This window comes from Nerophis lumbriciformis, linkage group LG06, assembly GCF_033978685.3.
Source record: "Nerophis lumbriciformis linkage group LG06, RoL_Nlum_v2.1, whole genome shotgun sequence".
Taxonomy (NCBI): domain Eukaryota; kingdom Metazoa; phylum Chordata; class Actinopteri; order Syngnathiformes; family Syngnathidae; genus Nerophis; species Nerophis lumbriciformis.
Genome location: NC_084553.2, coordinates 46,944,722 through 46,965,687, shown reverse-complemented (window position 1 = coordinate 46,965,687; position 20,966 = coordinate 46,944,722). Strand labels below are relative to the sequence as shown.

Sequence of the window (20,966 nt, the reverse complement as noted above, 5' to 3'; positions counted from 1 at the left end):
GTGTGCTGCTGGTGTAGCCACAGTGTGCACGTCTAAAGTTGCTCACATGGACTCCACTCAATGCTCAGGGACTTTTTGCATTTGCTCACACATGAACAATTAGAGGGAACATTGATTGACAGAGTGTGTACCTTCAGCGGTGAATGGTGGTGGTGGTGGAGGTGAAGTGGCATCAGAGTCTCTGTCTTTACTAGCTTCGTCGAAGCATGTTGCTATGTAGCTTGTTTCAGCAGATTTGAATTGCTGTTTTGGGCAGTAGATGGCATCTTTGATCCAAAGCACAATTTACATTGAACTAAACTGTTATTTTCTTTGTGCTCGACAAAAGAAAAGTAGTGAAAAATCTCCATGTTAGCAAACTCGACTTCTGGCTCCGCCATGATCAGACACGCCCCCCCCCCCCCCTCGCTCCCCACACTCACACTCAGACACACCCACACAGAGCGCATGTCTCTCTCTCTTCTCCGGCTTGTGACACAAGAAGAATCAAAACGATGACAGAGCAGCGCTCCGATAAAACACACTTTATACTACATAAAAAGTAACGTAAAATAACGCAGTAACGCATCATGTAGTAACGGTAACTGAGTTACTAAATATAAAAAAATAACGCGTTAGATTACTAGTTACCGCCGAAACTAACGGCGTTACAGTAACGCGTTACTTTGTAACGCGTTAGTCCCAACACTGATTATTTATCTGTTCACTGTTCGGTTACAGAGAACAAGGAAATTGGATAAAAATGTTATGGTATGAAAAGGGGTAGGATTAAATAAGCTCTGCTACGCTGGTTTACCTGCACTGGCTTCCTGTGCACTTAAGAAGTGACTTTAAGGTTTTGCTACTTGCGTATAAAATACTACAGCTCTATCCTATCTTGCTGATTGTATTGTACCATATGTCCCGGCAAGAAATCTGCGTTCAAAGAACTCCGGCTTATTAGTGATTCCCAGACCCCAAAAAAAGTCTGCGGGCTATAGAGTGTTTTGTATTCAGGCTCCAGTCCTATGGAATGCCCTCCCGGTAACAGTTAGAGATGCTACCTCAGTAGAAGCATTTAAGTCCCATATTAAAACTCATTTGTATTCTCTAAATGGTACATTTAATGGTAAATGGGTTATACTTGTGTAGCGCTTTTCTACCTTCAAGGTACTCAAAGCGCTTTCACACTATTTCCACATTCACCCATTCACACACACATTCACACACTGATGGCGGGAGCTGCCATGCAAGGCCCTAACCACGACCCATCAGGAGCAAGGGTGAAGTGTCTTGCTCAAGGACACAACGGACGTGACGAGGTTGGTAGAAGGTGGGGATCGAACCAGGAACCCTCAGGTTGCTGGCACCGCCACTCTCCCAACTGCGCCACGTTGGGAGAGTAGCTGTGGTCCCCTCCAAGGTTTCTCATTGCCATCCCATTGGGTTGAGTTTTTTCTTGCCCTGATGTGGGATCTGAGCCGAGGATGTCGTTGGGGCTTGTGCAGCCCTTTGAGACACTCGTGATTTAGGGCTATATAAGTAAACATTGATTGATTGATTGATTGATTCTTCCTACTCCTTTTCGGACGTGCTGTAATGAAACAACTGGAACTTGTGTGATGCATTACATAGGATTGTATGCATGTTCGAAATAAACTGAAACTGAACTGAACTAAACATGTTTGAAGCTCCCACCACAGAGAGTGTGTAAGTGAATACAGGTGTATAGTAGTGTCATTCTTAATCAGCTACACTTTAAACAATGTTTTATTTGTTTTATCATCTTTTCATCGCCGGCAGCTTTGGTATTGCAACATAAATTTTTACATTCTACAATCCCGTCCTGCACATTACATTCAGACTACTTTTTATTTGCTTTTTTTTTTTTTTTTTTTTACACCGCTTTATACCGTATACTGCACTACACTGAAGGCAGTGAGCCAAATAGTAGCATTTTATGACACGGCGTACTTTCAGATCGTTATTGCTCACTTTACCTTGCAGAGCGTGATTTGTGAGCAGCTGCTAGTTTGTGTTCATTACAGCTTGACCACAATCACAGAAGGACCCCCCCCCCCCCCCCCCCCCCCCCGAACCATGGACATTTGCTTCTAATTAGACACCTGGGAAATGCATCCATGCCATTTGCTTTCATCAAGGCCACATCAATCTCATATCAGTATGAAATTAATACGATCCAGACATTAGAGGCTTTAATAATCGCCGGCCTCGTGTTTTCCCCCCCCCCCCCCCGACGTACGCGTACTGTTTGTCATTGATGCACACTCGCTCTGCATCACTCTTGCATGTAAAGGATGCAGCTCCTTTGTGTGGAAGAGGAAGAAGAAGTGCAGCCAGGCAGGGTTCCAGTTGGCTCCTTGCGACGTGTTTGCATGCACAAGTCGGTAAAGCCCTCAGCGCCCAGCGGCTGATTGATTGGGATGCACAACGATGACGCCACACCCCAACCCGCTCCTCCTCTTCCTCCTGCTCCTACGCCACCTCCTCCTTTATCCTGCAAAAGGAGTACATGTGCCCTTCCTGATCTACCTTTCCCCTGTTAATAAAACAGTAACCATTGAGGAATGACCTACAGTAATGGCTGTGTACACTAAATCGGGTTTGTAGACCCCTATCATAAATGCTCCAATTAACGCTTCTATTCAATTAACCGCCAAGTCTCCTGGTGTGTGGTCTACAACAGCAGCAAATAATTAGTCTTAACGGCGGGTCAAAAACATTGTCATTAGTGGCTTAATGTTTTTTTCATTAACTTCGCAAGACTGCAGTAACTGCATTTTAAGCAGACCTTATGTGCCTCTGCATGCACTTTAAAATGTGGCTACTCAGCATAAGAGAGAATATAGGATATACTTTGTGTCAAACTGTCAAAAACCCATCAATCAAAATTATTTACGACCTGTAAGCCCCTTCTGGCATCTATGATTTGATAAGATATGATTAGGGCTGGGCAATATATCGAATATACTCGATATATCGCGGGTTTGTCTCTGTGCGATGTACAAACCCCGTTTCCATATAAGTTGGGAAATATAAACGGAATACAATGATTTGCAAATCATTTTCAACCCATATTCAGTTGAATATGCTACAAAGACAACGTATTTGAAGTTCAAAACGATCAACTTTTTTTTTTGCAAATAATCATTAACTTTAGAATTTCATGCCAGCAACACGTGACAAAGAAGTTAGGAAAGGTGGCAATAAATACTGATAAAGTTGAGGAATGCTCATCAAACACTTATTTGGAACATCCCACAGGTGAACAGGCAAATTGGGAACAGGTGGGTGCCATGATTGGGTATAAAAGTAGATTCCATGAAATGCTCAGTCATTCACAAACAAGGATGGGGCGAGGGTCACCACTTTGTCAACAAATGTGTGAGCAAATTGTTGAACAGTTTAAGAAAAACCTTTCTCAACCAGCTATTGCAAGGAATTTAGGGATGTCACCATCTACGGTCCGTAATATCATCAAAGGGTTCAGAGAATCTGGAGAAATCACTGCACGTAAGCAGCTAAGCCCGTGACCTTCGATCCCTCAGGCTGTACTGCATCAACAAGCGACATCCGTGTGTAAAGGGTATCACCACATAGGCTCAGGAACACTTCAGAAACCCACTGTCAGTAACTACAGTTGGTCGCTCCATCTGTAAATGCAAGTTAAAACTCTCCTATGCAAGGCAAAAAACGTTTATCAACAACACCCAGAAACGCCGTCGGCTTCGCTGGGCCTGAGCTCATCTAAGATGGACTGAGTCCACATTTCAAATTGTTTTTGGAAACTTTGGACGTCGTGTCCTCCGGACCAAAGAGGAAAAGAACCATCCGGATTGTTATAGGCGCAAAGTTGAAAAGCCAGCATGTGTGATGGTATGGGGGTGTATTAGTGCCCAAGACATGGGTAACTTACACATCTGTAAAGGCGCCATTAATGCTGAAAGGTACATACAGGTTTTGGAGCAACATATGTTGCCATCCAAGCAACGTTACCATGGACGCCCCTGCTTATTTCAGCAAGACAAGGCCAAGCAACGTGTTACATCAACGTGGCTTCATAGTAAAAGAGTGCGGGTACTAGACTGGCCTGCCTGTAGTCCAGACCTGTCTCCCATTGAAAATGTGTGGCGCATTATGAAGCCTAAATTACCACAACGGAGAACCCCGGACTGTTGAACAACGTAAGCTGTACGTCAAGCTAGAATGGGAAAGAATTCCACCTGAGAAGCTTAAAAAATGTGTCTCCTCAGTACCCAATCGTTTATTGAGTGTTGTTAAAAGGAAAGGCCATGTAACACAGTGGTGAACATGCCCTTTCCCAACTACTTCGGCACGTGTTGCAGCCATGAAATTCTAAGTTAATTATTATTTGCAAAAAAGTAAATAATGATAAATGGGTTGTACTTGTATAGCGCTTTTCTACCTTCAAGGTACTCAAAGCGCTTTGACACTACTTCCACATTTACCCATTCACACACACATTCACACACTGATGGAGGGAGCTGCCATGCAAGGCGCTAACCAGCACCCATCAGGAGCAAGGGTGAAGTGTCTTGCTCAGGACACAACGGACATGACGAGGTTGGTACTAGGTGGGGATTGAACCAGGGACCCTCGGGTCGCGCACGGCCACTCTTCCACTGCGCCACGCCGTCCCATAAAGTTTATGAGTTTGAACATCAAATATCTTGTCTTTGTAATGCATTCAATTGAATATGGGTTGAAAAGGATTTGCAAATCATCATATTTACATCTAACACAATTTCCCAACTCATATGGAAACGGGGTTTGTAGAAAATGACTATTTTGTGAGTATTCGAGTACACGTTCTCACGCAGTTGCTTTTAGCTGCGGGCATTACACTACAGGCTTTTGTCACTCTTTCTTGTCTCCCCTTCTCACAGAGTGATAAAACAAGCGCACCTTGTTACGTCACATACTGTCGCGCGTGCAACGTCATACGCCCTCGCGGAGCAGAGAGGTAGCGGCATGGGTAAAGTTAGCTGTGGGGCAAGCGGAGCGGTGCGAGTGGTAATACGAGAGATTAAAGTTAGCTGTGGTGCAAGCGGAGCGGTGCGAGTGGTAATACGAGAGAGAGAAGGTGCGAATCTGGTAACAAATGGAGGAAGAAGAATTAATTCCCAAGAAAAACAGCCTGGCGGTGGTTTGGCTTCAAGCGGGAAGATGTTGAACAGACAACCGTAATATGTCAAGTATGCGGCAAAAGCGTTGCTACAAAGAGTAGCAGTACTACTAATTTGTTGCATCATTTGAAAAGTCACCCGCTAGAGAATAAGGAGTGCTTGAAACTGCATGTCAACATCTCCGACCGGTGCCACAAACAACAAAATGCCAAAGCAACCAGCACTGACCCAATTGAGCCTGGCGTCTTCCATTTATACATCTACAAAAAAACAGTCAAAAACAGGAGATAACGTCTTCAGGAACCTACCACATAGCAAAGGACATACACTATTTGATTTCCTATTATGCAGCTAGTTTTTATTTATTTTACAGTTTTTGAAATATCTTGTGTGACATCATGCACAAAAGTGTACTTTATTTGTTTTAAACTATTGTGGTGGCGTTCTGTACAAAAAGTACACTTTAATTTAGTGTTGTTTTGATATGTCATCTTAGTGACATCATGCACAAAAGTGCACTAATAGCTTGTTTTAAAATGTCCCTGACAATTTTGCACTTTCTGTTTTGAAATGACATGAATGTTTGTGCCACTGCTTAATAACTGTTTAATAAATACAGTTTTAGTAAATTGACTTAGTTGTGATTTCCCTCTCTGCATTAAAGTTTAAAATGAGCATATGTTAATGCGGTATGAACAAGAATGTTTTAATGTAGACACATAGAATCATCATACTGCTGTGATTATATGCATCAAGTGTTCATTCAAGGCTAAGGCAAAATATAGAGATATATATCATGTATCGTGACATGGCCTAAAAATATCGAGATATTAATGAAAGGCCATATCGCCCAGCCCTAGATATGATTTATATATATTAGGGGTGTGGGAAAAAATCGATTTGAATTCGAATCGTGATTCTCACGTTGTGCGATTCAGAATCGATTCTCATTTTTAAAAAAATCTATTTTTATTTATTTATTTTTTATTTTTTTATTTTTTTATTATAATTTTTTTTATTAATCAATCCAACAAAATAATACACAGCAATACCATAACAATGCAATCCAAAATATTTTTAATTTTTAATTTTTTTTTTTATAAAAAAAAAATTTAATTAATCAATCCAACAAAATAATACACAGCAATACCATAACAATGGAATCCAATTCCAAAACCAAACCCGACCCAGCAACACTCAGAACTGCAATAGATAGAGCCATTGAGAGGAGACACAAACACGACACAGAACAATCCAAAAGTAGTGAAACATAATGAATATTATCAACAACAGTATCAATATTAGTTACAATTTCAACATAGCAGTGATTAAAAATCCCTCATTGACATTATCATTAGACATTTATAAAAAATAAAAAAAATGAACAATAGTGTCACAGTGGCTTACACTTGCATCACATCTCATAAGCTTGACAACACACTGTGTCCAATAGTTTCACAAAGATAAAATAAGTTAGTTAAAACAAATTTACATTATTGCAATCAGTTGATAAAACATTGTCCTTTACAATTATAAAAGCTTTTTACAAAAATCTACTACTCTGCTTGCATGTCAGCAGACTGGGGTAGATCCTGCTGAAACCCTATGTATTGAATGAATAGAGAATCGTTTTGAATCGGGAAAAAATCGTTTTTGAATCGAGAATCGTGTTGAATTGGAAAAAAAAAAAAAATCGATTTTGAATCGAATCGTGACCCCAAGAATCGATATTGAATCGAATCGTAGGACACCCAAAGATTCACAGCCCTAATATTTACTATATTCAATTTGACAGGTCTTTGAAAGATGTGTCAATGTAGTCTCTATATATTTAGTATATTTAATTTAACAGGAAGCCCTGCGATGAGGTGGCGACTTGTCCAGGGTGTACCCCGCCTTCCGCCCGATTGTAGCTGAGATAGGCTCCAGCGCCCCCCGCGACCCCAAAAGGGAATAAGCGGTAGAAAATGGATGGATGGAATTTAACAGGAAATGTCATTATCCCTGGAACTCTGAAAAAAATGGCGAGGGTGTTATGTTAGGCATGTTAATGTGTATGTGTGGGACCACCCAAGAAGGATAGAAGAATGTCTACCATGTTCCACCATGATGGGTTTTATGGGGTGGGGGTCAGCCTTTTCCATGCAAAAAGCGGAAGCCCTGACCCCCTGAGGAAGCAAGTTGAAGATGTTGACGTCGATGTAGAGGAGACAGACATCCATTTCTACAATCTGGAAAGACAATCCATTTACATGCGTGACAGTTCAGAGTTTAAAAAAAAACAAATTACGAGAACAGGTGTCCTTCCATCCATCCATTTTCTACCGCTTATTCCCTTCTGTTTATTTATAATAAAGTCATTGTAGCGTGTATTTGAAAAGATGATTGCTGTTGAAAGAGATAACAATGAAAGACAAATAGAAGCAGTCATATAAGCACGCGCGCAATGCCATTACATAAATCAAATTTGCTCTGTCGTAAGAATCAAAATAGTCACATCCTTCATTATTGAATGTAACTACGCTCCCCATCGTTGGATGATGCTAAAACAATTGATCATACAATGACATCGTGACATCCCATCAGTTTCTACCTAACCCTAACTGTCAGAGTTTGTAGGTGCCGAACCCCAAGATGCAGAGAAGGCGGAAGGCATTGTACGAGAAAACATGGTTTTAATGTTCAAAAATAAGAAAAGGAAAACACGAACCAGAAACCAGGAAGCAGGAACAGGAGTCAGGATCCAGGGAAAGCTTAACGCACACAGGTAGCAACGACAGCATACAGCAAACAACGACACGACAGGTAGGAACGACAATGATCCAGCAATGACTGGAGGAGAAGGCAGGTTTAAATAGTAGCTGGCTGATTGACACCAGGTGTGGCCAGGTGCCAATTAGCCACAGCTGAGGGGAAGCAGCACTCAGGGAGACACTCAGGAAATGAAGACAAAATAAAAGCGCTGACAGGAAACTAAGACAAACACAGAGAAAAAACTAAAACACAGTCAAACTGTCAGGGACAAGCCTGACAGTAGCCCCCCTTCCTATAACGGATACCAGACGTTCTAGAACCCCCCCCCAAAAAAGTCCAAAGTCACGGGAGGGTGGAGGGAGGACAAGGAGGTGGGCCACCAGGCCAAGTGTCCCCGCAACCAGCGGGGAAGAGTTAGGTGGCGACGGCGAGTTGAACGCCGCCGCAATTGGCGAGGCGGCTCGACCGCCGGCATGGGAGGACCCACCGGAGACGATGGTGGTGGCGCCCTCTGCTGGCCCACCGGAGACGATGGTGGTGGCGCCCTCTGCTGGCCCACCGGAGACGATGGTGGCCCCGTGGATTGTAGACCCACCGGAGTGCATGGTGGCGCCCTCTGCTGCTGGCCCACCGGAGAGGAGGATGGTGGCGCCCTCTGCTGCTGGCCCACCGGAGAGGAGGATGGTGGCGCCCTCTGCTGCTGGCGCACCGGAGAGGAGGATGGTGGCGCCCTCTCTTGCTGGCCCACCGGAGAGGAGGATGGTGGCGCCCTCTGCTGCTGGCCCACCGGAGAGGAGGATGGTGGCGCCATCTGCTGCTGGCCCACCAGAGAGGAGGATGGTGGCGCCATCTGCTGCTGGCCCACCGGAGAGGAGGATGGTGGCGCCATCTGCTGCTGGCCCACCGGAGAGGAGGATGGTGGCGCCATCTGCTGCTGGCCCACCGGAGAGGAGGATGGTGGCGCCATCCGCTGCTGGCCCACCGGAGAGGAGGATGGTGGCGCCCTCTGCTGCTGGCCCACCGGACAGGATGGTGGTGCCGTAGGTTGTAGACCCACCGGAGTACATGGTGGCGTCTGCCGGCCCACCGGAGTGCATGGTGGCGTCTGCCGGCCCACCGGAGTGCATGGTGGCGTCTGCCGGCCCACCGGAGTGCATGGTGGCGTCTGCCGGCCCACCGGAGTGCATGGTGGCGTCTGCCGGCCCACCGGAGTGCATGGTGGCGTCTGCCGGCCCACCGGAGTGCATGGTGGCGTCTGCCGGCCCACCGGAGTGCATGGTGGCGTCTGCCGGCCCACCGGAGTGCATGGTGGCGTCTGCCGGCCCACCGGAGTGCATGGTGGCGTCTGCCGGCCCACCGGAGTGCATGGTGGCGTCTGCCGGCCCACCGGGGTGCATGGTGGCGTCTGCCGGCCCACCGGGGTGCATGGTGGCGTCTGCCGGCCCACCGGGGTGCATGGTGGCGTCTGCCGGCTCACCGGGGTGCATGGTGGCGCCGTAGGTTGCAGACCCACCGGAGATGATGGCGCCGTCTCTTGCAGACCCACTGGGGCGAGAAGTAGCTGTGCCTCCCCAGCTGCACTGCTACTCATAGCCCCTCCCCCAAGGGACGGATCCCAGACGTCCCCAGATAGGACCACAGACGACAGGGGTGGGAGGGAGAGGGCTTGAAAAGCGGCCGAACTTTTCTTCAGATTAGCCATTAAGTCCAAAGCTTTGTTAAGCCTCTCCGCCATGGACATCTCTGCGAGATTCGAATTTGGCTGGATCATTATGTCAGAGTTTGTAGGTGCCGAACCCCAAGATGCAGAGAAGGCGGAAGGCATTGTACGAGAAAACATGGTTTTAATGTTCAAAAATAAGAAAAGGAAAACACGAACCAGAAACCAGGAAGCAGGAACAGGAGTCAGGATCCAGGGAAAGCTTAACGCACACAGTTAGCAACGACAGCATACAGCAAACAACGACACGACAGGTAGGAACGACAATGATCCAGCAATGACTGGAGGAGAAGGCAGGTTTAAATAGTAGCTGGCTGATTGACACCAGGTGTGGCCAGGTGCCAATCAGCCACAGCTGAGGGGAAGCAGCACTCAGGGAGACACTCAGGAAATGAAGACAAAATAAAAGCGCTGACAGGAAACTAAGACAAACACAGAGAAAAAACTAAAACACAGTCAAACTGTCAGGGACAAGCCTGACACTAACACTGTACACTATTTTCAGGAAAATGTTGTAATGTTTTATAATGCTACATTTAATCTTACTGTATATCATAGTCAAACTAACAAACTTAGAAATAAGTCTTTCTTTGTTTCTGAAATATATCTTGATTTTAAATACCACCAACAGATTCAATATTCTTTTTACCAGCATTAAAATATAATATGCAACAATTGTTTGAACAATACTACAAATAATATTAAAGTCATGTTGTTGATTGCATGGTTTAGTTTAGGTTTTAAGCCACACCCTGCAGTTAAAGAGGATGAACAATTAGTTTCATATGAATGGTAAATGATTAAAGCTATTAATGCCAAAGTTTTTCAAATCTTCCCATACTACTTTTTAAACTTTAAATGTCTACTTTTTATCATTGTAAGATTTTCAGAATAATATATTTAGTTTGTTTTTTACAGTGACGTGCAGTCACTAGAGGCAGGTGAGGCGGGGCCTCACCTGCCATCATGGAAAGAAAAAAAATGTAAAAAGAAAAAAAAAAATTAAATTGTTATATGTATCCAGTGATTATACTATAAAGTTATTTTCCATTTAACTTCACCAGTTTTAGATTATTTTTATTCAAAATCGCTGAATTTTCACATTTGCCGTTCAAATACTGAGAAGAGACGGTGTGGTGATCAGCAGCCAGTTGAGGCACGTCACTCAGTGCCGCAACATGGATTGCGCAATGACTCGGCTAACTGCTGGTCTGCTGTGCAGTGAGACCATATTGCTATATGAACTATATTATACATTTCCATAGTTTAGTTAGCTGAGGTATATAATGTACAGTGTATTTTGTCAACAACTGTATGTGTGTAAAGTATTTCTTGTGCTGAGCGATCATAAAACGGCTGCAAAAGACGCACTGGCTGAGGCTCGCCTACTGCACCCCCGCCGTAGAATTGTTATATCAACTAAAGCCCACACTTAAACTTTCCACGTGCAAGATTGAATCTATTTTAAAAAAATATTTCATAAGAAGCCAAAAAGTGCAAAAACAATAATGTTCGTGTTGGAGGAGTTGTGAATTAGATACACCTGCAGTCTGCAGGTGTATATAATGTTGTGTCCCTGCAGTCATTCACAACTCCTCCAACACGAACATTATTGTTTTTGCACTTTTTGGCTTCTTATTAAATAACTTTTGTAACCTATTTTCATGGGCTTTCCTCTTTGTGATGTTAAGTTCCTGTTATGCGCTGTTATACAGTATATGCCTTGAGCTCTTATTTTGAAGGCGCTAAGAACGGAAGTGATGTCACGTTGCGGAGGTTTTTGAAAGAAGGTAAATAAAGTGGTCCTGGTGTAAACTGGAGCCTCCGTGTTTGTTATTTTGTAGTTTCATACAGTATAGGCGACATTTATTAACCCTCGGTTACACTTTTTTAAATAGATTCAATCTTGCACGTGGAAAGTTTAAGTGAGGGCTTTAGTTGCGGCACATGGACTTAATTTCTAAGTAAAGGTAAGACCATAATAACGTTTTTTTTTATTAAATGTGCTTTTTTGTGTGCTACAGTTTGTATGTGTAAAGTTAAAGTTAAGTTAAAGTACAGATGATTGTCACACACACACTAGGTGTGGTGAAATTTGTCCTCTGCATTTGACCTATCCCCTGGTTCACCCCCTGGGAGGTGAGGGGAGCAGTGGGCAGCAGCGGCGCCGCGCCTGGGAATCATTTTTGGTGATTTAACCCCCAATTCCAACCCTTGATGCTGAGTGCCAAGCAGGGAAGAATGCTGGTATGAGCTTTTAAACATAACCCGTTAACTGCTGCCAATCAAATGGTGAATAAGATACTCTTTAGGGTTCATATGTTTGTAAATCTGACTGTGATGAAGTCAGTGCCTCACCAGCCATCAACCTCACCGCACGTCACTGGTTTTTTATGATGACAGGAGTTTTCATCCATGTCTTATGAACAATTTCCTTTGTGGATCATTCAAGTTTGTCTCAGTCTAAGTCTAAGTAAACACTGTTAATGTTTAATCCACATATTATTTTATTATTTAACACAATGTTTTTAATTGCCTGTCACTACATTGGAGGAATATTGATAGTTTTCTTCTTTTTGTAATGTCCACATGTTTAATATACATATTGTGGATTTAAGTTGCATTATAAGTGTAGCTTTTATTGTCATTATACAACAATACAACAAAATTGGATGAATAGTTGCATGTCAACTTTATCTTCTTGATTTTGCAATGTTTAAGTGTAGGTGCTTTTTGACTGCCATCCATTCCCATGCTTTTTATCATAACTTTTTCCTAAATCTAACCTTGTTTGTGTGTATGTGTTTTTCACCAGCATGTTATAGTTTCTTGTATGTTAGTATTTTAGAACGGCTCTTCTTCAAAACTAACAGACGGCGGAAATACAAGGTGACTTTAATAATAGTCTTCGCAAGAATAATAATGCAAACTATATTTGTATGTGTAGCTCATTTTTTCCCAGTTTAATCATTTGTATTACAATTGTACACCATGCACATTTGTGCATAAGTACACATGATGGATAATCAGGGTACTCCTACTGCATTTGTACATCTGTTCATTAAAGTTATGTTAAACCAGACCCAAACCTGTTCACCAAATACTTTTTTCAACCGTTTTTTTCTGTTTCTTTTTTATTCACTACTCAGTTTGTCGGTGATTTAGCACGTTTGTTTTTCAAAACCTATTCAAAATGTTCAACATTTTAGGATGTTAGTATTTTTGGTAGCAATATTTTACACATTTAGAGCAGAATGTTTCCCACAGGTCAATAGTTTTGTTAGTCTTTAACTATTTGTATGTACATAACTTACTGATTAATATTGGCTGAATTTCACATACATGTTTCTCGCCATTGCTTTCAACACTTACAACTGATTTCCAATTGTATTTCTTAAAAAAGCTAACATATAAACAACTAGCTGTTATGTGGATGAAACAATGTCTGAAACTAATAATGCTAAAGTTTTACAATGCATTTACTTTTGTTTAGCTGCATCATTTCTAAGTGATTTCAACTACTTCTTGTAGGAACATTGAGGAATCGCTCCATATACCGTGTAATCATTTTCATAATAAATAGATTGCAATGTAAGTGGATTACTGCTATAGTCCGGGGCTATGTTCTCCTTATGGTACAAAACAGACACCGCAAGACAGCATTAAACTCTTATAGCAACATAATTATGTGCACATAAAAGTCTATTTTAAAGGTAATGAACACTGTAAGTGATTTCACACTGAGGTCATAATCACGATACCCAAAAAATAGATTGATGTTAGTATAATTCTAATGGTTTATCAAACTAGCCATGTGTTTAGTTGTGTTTAAATACTTTTTATACGTTTGTAAAGTTTATTTTTATGTCACATTTTCCTAGTTTAATGATTTTTATTACACTCATCACAGATAAGTTATGTAAGTGTTCTTCAACCTTTTTAGAGCCAAGGCACATTGTTTGCGTTGAAAAAATCCAGAGGCACACCACCAGCAGAAATCATTAAAAAACGAAACTCAGTTGACAGTAAAAATTCGTTGTCGCAATTGTTGGATATGACTTTAAACCATAACCAACCATGCATCAATATCTTCCATGTGTGGCAGATAAATACAGCAAAAATAAGTGCATGAAAAATACAACTATCCATAACGTTATATTAGTTCATGGTTCATGGTTTGAGTTTATTTCGAACATGCATATAATTACAACATGATACATCAGAATTTCCAGTTTCTCTTTTCGACATGTTCAGAAAGGAAGAAGCAAAGCTTATTTAAAAAGCTTATTTTCCATTACATAGCAGTTGCTAACACTTTTTCCTGATAAATGATAACTCATCTAATGTACAGGTTCATGTGTAGGGCAGCTGAGTCAGACAACAATGTAATTAATGGTCTGTCAGATTTTCATCCGGTCTGTGGAACCATTGGCGAGTAAGTCTGTATGCTGTACATTGAATATTGTGGAGTGTTTTTTTATTTTATTTTTTAAACATGTTTTTTATTTATTTTATTTCTGCTTGTATTTCTTTTATTTGGGTTTTATCGTTGTATGGGTTCTTTTTCTGTGATATGGATCCCCCTGGGTCTGAAATAAAATGAATACTACTTTTGTTCACTTCCCATTCTTAATTTATTCACAATATTCACAATAATACCATTAAAAAAATAATAATAATAAATAGTGAAGTAAGTTGTATTTCATATAATAAGATAGTTAAGATTATGAATAAATTCAGAATGTTCATCATGATTTTTCATTGTTGTCCTTTGTAAACATTTTGAGTTTGAACAGTTTCTTGAATTGTGTAATATTAGTACACAGTTTGATTTATTTAATTAATCCATTCCATAATGTAATTCCACTTACTGATATACTAAAGGTTTTAAGTGTTGGACATGCATATAAATGTTTCAGATTAGTTTTCCTTCTAAGGTTATATTTCTCTTTTGTTGAGAAGAATTGTCTTGGGTAGCAGGTTATTATAGTTTGCTTTGTACATCATTTTAGCTGTTTGCAAATGCACCAAATCATTGTTTCGTAATAATGTGATGGCAGTTCAGTTTCTTCCAAAAAAAAATGTATGCAGTGTTTTGGTTTGTTCGGTATTAAAAGCAATTGAAAAAGTATGCCAATTACATTATGAAATTTAAAGTGTTAGGGTTAGAATTTTTTTTTTTTTATTTAATTTAAAAAATAGTTGATGGTAAGGTTTAGTGGTAGTGGTTTTACCATTCAGAAAGAATATATTTACATTTAAAATAAAATTAGACTTCAGAAAAAACAAAAAATGGTTAGGTTTAACATTTAAGTGTACATAGATGAGGTATTTAAAAACAATTTGTTTCCAATTTTATGAAGGAAAAACAATGTTTTGGGGTTAGGGTTTAAGAAATGTATAAAGACAAAGAAGAAGTGCAACTTGCTATTCTTGGTAAATTATAGTCTGTAGGGTTTACAAAGTGTGGCCTATTTGTGATATGAAGCTGTAAAGAACCTACTAACCATAATTGCGTCATGTGTTGAACTGTTATCACAATATCTAATTAAATCTGAAATTACGACAATACAAACTTGAATTCTGCTGAAAAACATCACTCAGTCAAAGATTATTTTTATAGCCCTTAATCGCAAAGGTCTCTAAGGGCTGCATAAACCACGACAACATCCTCGGATCTGGTCCCACATCAGGGCAAAACACAATTTATTTAAATATAGTGACCTAATAAATGAAAAAAATACAACTTAACAACTATACAAAAGAAAACATGTAAAAATATTAATTATGACGACCTAATGACCATGAGACCCTGCATTAATACATATTGTTTTGCTTTTGTTTCAATTATTTTTTGTAATACTGTTAACTCTGCGGTAATGTTTACTGGTACAGAGTTTTGTATGCAGTATCTCACAACATCGACAAACAGTGCATACGTGGTAAATAAATGACCAATGTTAAAATTGTCACCATCCCAATCCATCAATACATTTTTAAATATGTCAGACAGTGTTGTTTTAGACATGTGAACAACATTTAAAACCATCAGATCCCACGGAACATCAGTCAGTAGAGACAAAGTTCTGGCCTTTTTGCATACATTTCCTCCATGTTTCCGATTTCTGCATCTCTGGGTGTGTTGGTCGTGTAATGTATCGTCCTGGATAAAATGTGCATCCATTCCTATGTGACCAAGCGGCGTTCAAGTCGGTCGTGTAGCTTTGCCAGGTAGGCACCCATGCTTTTTATATTCGCCGATTCCTTTATAACTCCCCTGTATGAAAGTAAATGAAAAAACTATGAAATCTGCACGGCATAAAAATGTTATGGTGAAGATAAGGTCCTTTTTAAAAAAAAAATAAATAAAATAAAATAAGATAAATACATTTAAAAAAAATTCTTGAATAAAAAAAAAGTAAAACAATATAAAAACAGTTACATAGAAACTAGTAATTAATGAAAATTAGTCAAATGAACTGTTAAAGGTTAGTACTATTAGTGGACCAGCAGCACGCACAATCATGTGTGCTTACGGACTGTATCCCTTGCAGACTGTATTGATATATATTGATATATAATGTAGGAACCAGAATATTAATAACAGAAATAAACAACCCTTTTGTGTGAATGAGTGTGAATGAGTGTAAATGGGGGAGGAAGGTTTTTTGGGTTGGTGTATTAATTGTAAGTGTATCTTGTGTTTTTTGTGTTGATTTAATACAAAAAATAAATAAAAAATAAAAAAACGATACCGATAATAAAAAAAATGATACCGATCATTTCCGATATTACATTTTAAAGCATTTATCGGACGATAATATCGGCCTGCCGATATTAGCGGACATCTCTATTCTCTATTAATATTAAAGGTATTTTTGTACAACTTACCAGTTGCACGTACCATGTATATTTGTGTCACGTTAAAAGATGTGTAGAATATACATTCGAATGCATGCCAATACTTGTAGCATGTACTGCACTCAAAGTGGTGTTTTCCGAAGTGGTAGGAAGGGCTTGTACTTGGGTAAAGCTCTTGTGTTGTACTTGATCAGTGTAGGTGTGTCCTGACGCTGATGGACAGGCATTACATTTGTTAAAAAAAAATTGACATTTTTGTTAAAAAAAAAAAAAAGCCACGGTATGTTTTCCTCAGCACTTTCTCATGCACTCCAAATCATTATTTAAGATTTTTTTTATCATCAGTTGTCACAGTTTGGAAATAACCGACTCTCTCCATTTGTCGCCTGCTTCATATTGACGTCCCTTCCTATATTATATTATGATTTATTAATATAGTACAATATTATAGCGGGCTGTCGGTATTACATGCAATCAACCTTTAACTTCATTGCATAATCTTCTAATCTTGGAGGTCTATTTGCACCTCAACATTTAATGGCGCGCTATAGTGATAGTCATATTTTTTTAATGTTCAAGTCATAATATGTGGGTGTTAATGGTACATCATACACACATCATGCTCAGAGCATGCCATTGCTTCTGCACATTTTTTTCTTTTGTATAAAAGTATTTGGCCATGTAATCGTCACAACCTGCAGGAAGTGAAAATAGAAGAAAATATCGTTGACCTGCCCCCTTTTCTAAAACAAACTTTCTACAAAATGTTGTCCGTTTGTGAGGTCAGGGGTCACTGATGCTGAGCCTGCTGACCCTACTATCGCCTTTGTAGTTCACCCCAAATGTGCTTTAACGGGGTGTTTCCACATGAAACCAGTGTGCATGTTAGTGTGTTGTTTGTATGTACGTGCCCTGCTATTGGCTCGCCTCTCCCCGAAGTCTGCTGGGCACCAGCTCCACCAATGAGAAAAAAATGGATTAGAAAATTGATGAATGGATATGTTCAAAGCATAAAGAGAGCCCCCCTGGGTGGCGCCAGAGGGCTTTAGGGCAGGTGTAGCACCTTGAGAAAACTTACAACACAAAAACAATACATTGTAAAACTTGGTAAACTATTATATTCTATTATGTTTTGTGTTTATTTATGTCAAATTGAGTTTATTGTGGACATGCACGTAAGGTTGCACTGGATCAAATCTCACATTCATACATGACAGCATACATGTACACATACATCTTTATTAATCTTACATTGTGGGTGTAGTTTCCAGCATATAGTTGTAAAAATGCACTGCATCATATTGTAAAATGTTGGTTAACTGTGTTAGATACTGGAGAGGTTAATTATATTGAACATATAATTAGTACATTATAGCCTAATGCAGCAGAGCGCCACAATGATAACAGGGAGGATCGGATGGATCTGTATTGTCATTGCACAAGTACAACAACATTTCATAGTTTTGATTAAAACGTTTTCCACTGAAAGCCGCCGACTGAAAAATTAAAGGATGAGGGGACCATTTTGATTTTTTTTTTCTTTCAAAAGCAGTGCAATATATATATATATAATTTTTTGTTAAATTACACCTTTTTGTACTTTCGCCCCACTTTTTATGATTTTTTTTGTGTGTTTATTTTTTTTAGTAATAGTATTTTTAGCATGTGCCGCAAGCTGTCACAAAAAGTAGCTGCGAGCCACAAATGGCCCCTGGGCCTCACTTTGAGAACCCCTGCTTTTCGAACATAAGATATTGAACTTAGCCTGTTTTTGCAGGTGCAGCTGGGCTTTATAAATCATAATGTGGTTTGCAATGTATTTTTTATTAGTTAATTGTTCTTATTATTTATCTATAAAATGTGTATTCTATTAATAATTTATTATTATTGGCACGATAGTATTCTATTTAAACCCTGTGTATAACATATTTTTTGTTGATAATAATAACTAGGGATGTGAATATTAACAAAAACTGTGGCCAACTTTGGGTGACGATTCGATTCAGAATCGATTCACAATTCAAACCGATTCTTGCAAATATTAATTGGTATAAAAATGACAATAAAACATTTCAAACAGGTTACGGGTTACAGAAGCTCCTCTTGGCTACCAACGTATACATGCAGGGAGTAAGCGCGGCTATAGCCTAAAAAAAACTTAATTTGAAAAAAAAAAAGAATTCTAAATGTTTTCTTTATTTAAATATGAATCGAATTGAATACATAAATATTGACTTTTTTTTAGCATCCATATTAATAACATGTTAACAATATAACATCAATTATGACTATGTATAATTTATATTATTTAATACATTAATATTCATATTTGTATCTATATATAGTTATGTAGTTATAGTTTTATAACTACACCTATATTTATATTATTAGTGTTATTACTATTTTGCAAAAGCAAGTTTTTGTGGCATGATTTTATCATTTGCATTATTTATTTATTTTTTATTTTTTGTATTATGTTTGTGACATAGGCAATATATCCCCCCCATACAGTGCATCGGAAAGTGTTCACAATGCTTCACTTTTCCCACATGTTGTTATGTTACAGCCTTATTCCAAAAATGGAATGAATTCTTGTTTAGCTCTCAAAATTCTACAGAAAATACCACATAACGACAATGTAAAAAGTTTTTTTTTTTTTTTTTACATTTTGCAAACTTCTTTAAAAAAAAACCAACAACAACAAATACAAATACATAGGTATTCACAGCTTTCGTTCAATACTTTGTTGATGCACCTTTGGCAGCAATTACAGCCTATTCAGGATAGTGGGAAAGAGGAATGGAGCAATGTACGGAGACATCCCGGATGAAAATCAATGCTTCCCATCCAATCGGATGGAGCTTGGGAGGTATGGGCAAAGAGGAACGTGTGAAACTAACCAAAGATAGGTGTGCCAAGCTTGTGGCATAATATTCAAAAAGACTTGAATGTGACGACCGGGTCCCATGGTGATGCGGGGGTCGTTCTCCCAAGATGCAGACGGACTCCGGACACGGCGTGCAGGTAGGAAATGATTTATTTTGGAAAATAAATCAGACGGGAACAAACAAAAACGTGCTCATAGCACGGAAAACAAAAAACAAAGGGGCTAGCGTGGGAGCTAGCTAGCAAAAGAACCTAGCGTGGAAGCTAGCAGGAATCAAAATTGTCGTTGACTGTTACATAAAGCAAATTAGGAAGCCAGACCGAGTGAGGCCAGGGCATAGACTAAATAGCTCTCTGATTAGTGCCCGGGCAACAGGTGAGCGTCTCGAACACTAACCAGAGGCAGGTTATTGTAATCTGCAATCATGGCAACTGAAACACACAAACTCAAAAGGTGCTGAAAACACAAGTGACTTGTAAACGTAAACCGACTATGATCCGGGCAGCGGATCGTAACAGTATCCCCCCCTTAAAAGAGTTTTCATCACGCAACAGGTAACGACAGTTAGTTTTGATTCCTCTTTATATGCTAGCTTCCACGCTAGGCTCTACTTTGCTTTGCCATCCGTGCTATCGGCACGCTTTTGGTGTTACCTGTTTTTTCCCCGCATGATTTATGAAGAATAAATAATTTCCTACCTGCCCGCTGTGTCCGGAGTACGTCTGCATCTTGGGAGAACGAATTCCCGCATCACAATGCGACCCGATCGTTACATTGAGGCTGGAATTGCTGCCAAAGGTGCATCAACAAAGTATTGAGCAATTATGTGCATTGGATTATTTTTATATTTTTATAAATTTGCAAACTTTTTTTAATAAACATTTTCATTATGTGGTATTCTTGTTGGATATACATGCATTCATTTCATTTTGGATAGAGATGTCCGATAATATCGGCCTGCTGATATTATCGGCCGATAAATGCTTTAAAATGTAATATCAGAAATTGTCGGTATCGTTTTTTTTATTATCTGTATCATTTTTATTTTATTTTATTTTTATTAAATCAACATAAAAAACACAAGATACACTTACAATTAGTGCACCAACCCAAAAAAACTCACTCCCCCATTTACACTCATTCACACTCATTCACACAAAAGGGTTGTTTCTTTCTGTTTTTAATATTCTGTTTCCTACATTATATATCAATATATATCAATACAGTCTGCAAGGGATACAGTCCGTAAGCACACATGATTGTGCGTGCTGCTGGTCCACTAATAGTACTAACCTTTAACAGTTAATTTGACTCATTTTCATTAATTACTAGTTTCTTTGTAACTGTTTTTATATTGTTTTACTTTCTTTTGTATTCAATCAATCAATCAATCAATGTTTATTTATATAGCCCTAAATCACAAATGTCTCAAAGGGCTGCACAAGCCACAACGACATCCTCGGTACAGAGCCCACATAAGGGCAAGGAAAAACTCACCCCAGTGGGACGTCGATGTGAATGACTATGAGAAACCTTGGAGAGGACCGCATATGTGGGTAACCGCCTCCCTCTAGGGGAGACCGAAAGCAATGGATGT

At 39.7% G+C, this 20,966-nt stretch overlaps 1 protein-coding gene across 1 annotated transcript in view; it reads right to left on the bottom strand.

The window, feature by feature from the left end:
• The window catches only part of LOC133608865 (secretory carrier-associated membrane protein 5-like), a 64,670-nt gene extending 56,718 nt beyond the window's left edge, over positions 1-7,952 (bottom strand). Inside the window, exon 1 of the mRNA XM_061964465.2 lies at positions 7,858-7,952. The gene's annotated coding sequence lies outside the window, so the exon portion shown is untranslated. The remainder of the gene's footprint in view (positions 1-7,857) is intronic.
• Positions 7,953-20,966: the final 13,014 nt, after the last annotated feature.